The 836-nt window shown below is 54.8% G+C and overlaps 1 pseudogene; it reads left to right on the top strand.

Annotated features, from left to right (window-relative positions):
• The first annotated feature begins 25 nt into the window (after positions 1-25).
• Positions 26-389, top strand: LOC102502882 (mitochondrial pyruvate carrier 2 pseudogene; annotated as a pseudogene).
• The last annotated feature ends 447 nt before the right edge of the window (positions 390-836 follow it).

Raw genomic sequence — 836 nt, 5'->3', positions numbered from 1 at the left:
CTGCCTCTCGTTGACTGCGGCTGAGATGTCCACTGCTGGCGCCTGCGGCCTGCAGGCCACCTACCACCGCCTCATGCACAGAGTGGAGCTGACGCTGCCCGGGAAGCTGAGGCCGCTGCACGACCATCCCGCAGGTCCTTTCAGTTATGAAGTGGGGCCTGGCCTGTGCCGGCCTGGCTGACGTGGCGAGGCCTGCAGAAAAGCTCAGCACGGCTCAGTCCACCGTCCCGATGGCCACGGGGCTTATTTGGTCAAGATGCTCACTTGGATTTATTCCAAAAACCTGAAGTCTGTCCGCTGTTGATTTCTTTGTGGGGGCTGCAGGAGCCCCTCAGCTCTTTCGCATTTGGAGGTACAACCAAGAACTGAAAGCTCCAGCAAGCAAGTAGGAGTGTTTCTGATCGTCCGAACACGGAACATGTGGGTACCCGCCGGAGCTATTGGCGGTTTATCACGGCTATCAATAAGGCAGAGCTGACTGTGCGTCATCCAGAACGCACAAAGACCCTTAACTATGACTCGTAGCTAGTGCTTGATTCAGCAGAAAGATAAAGAAAACTTTTAATTAAAAAAAAAAGAAAAAAAAAGACTCCTTCTTGACTCTAGTTCCGGGAGGCAGCTGCCTGGTCTTGTTGGTGCCTGCAGGCGAGGCTTCGGGTCCTGCTGGCCCTGAGGGGACATGGTGTCTCAGCAGCACAGCTTGCCTGACCACCGGCCTCTCGCAATGGTAAAAGCTTTAAGATTCGGCTTTGCCACTTCCTGCCCGTGTGGCCTCAGACAAACTCATTAGCTTCTCTGAGCGCACTCTTACCTGTGGAACGGGAAGAAGGTCCACC

The sequence above is a fragment of the Tupaia chinensis genome, unplaced genomic scaffold (genome assembly GCF_000334495.1).
Source record: "Tupaia chinensis unplaced genomic scaffold, TupChi_1.0 Scaffold000628_1, whole genome shotgun sequence".
NCBI classification, from domain to species: Eukaryota; Metazoa; Chordata; class Mammalia; order Scandentia; family Tupaiidae; genus Tupaia; species Tupaia belangeri.
Note: the sequence above shows the minus strand (reverse complement) of the source record. Positions and strands in the feature narration are given on the sequence as shown.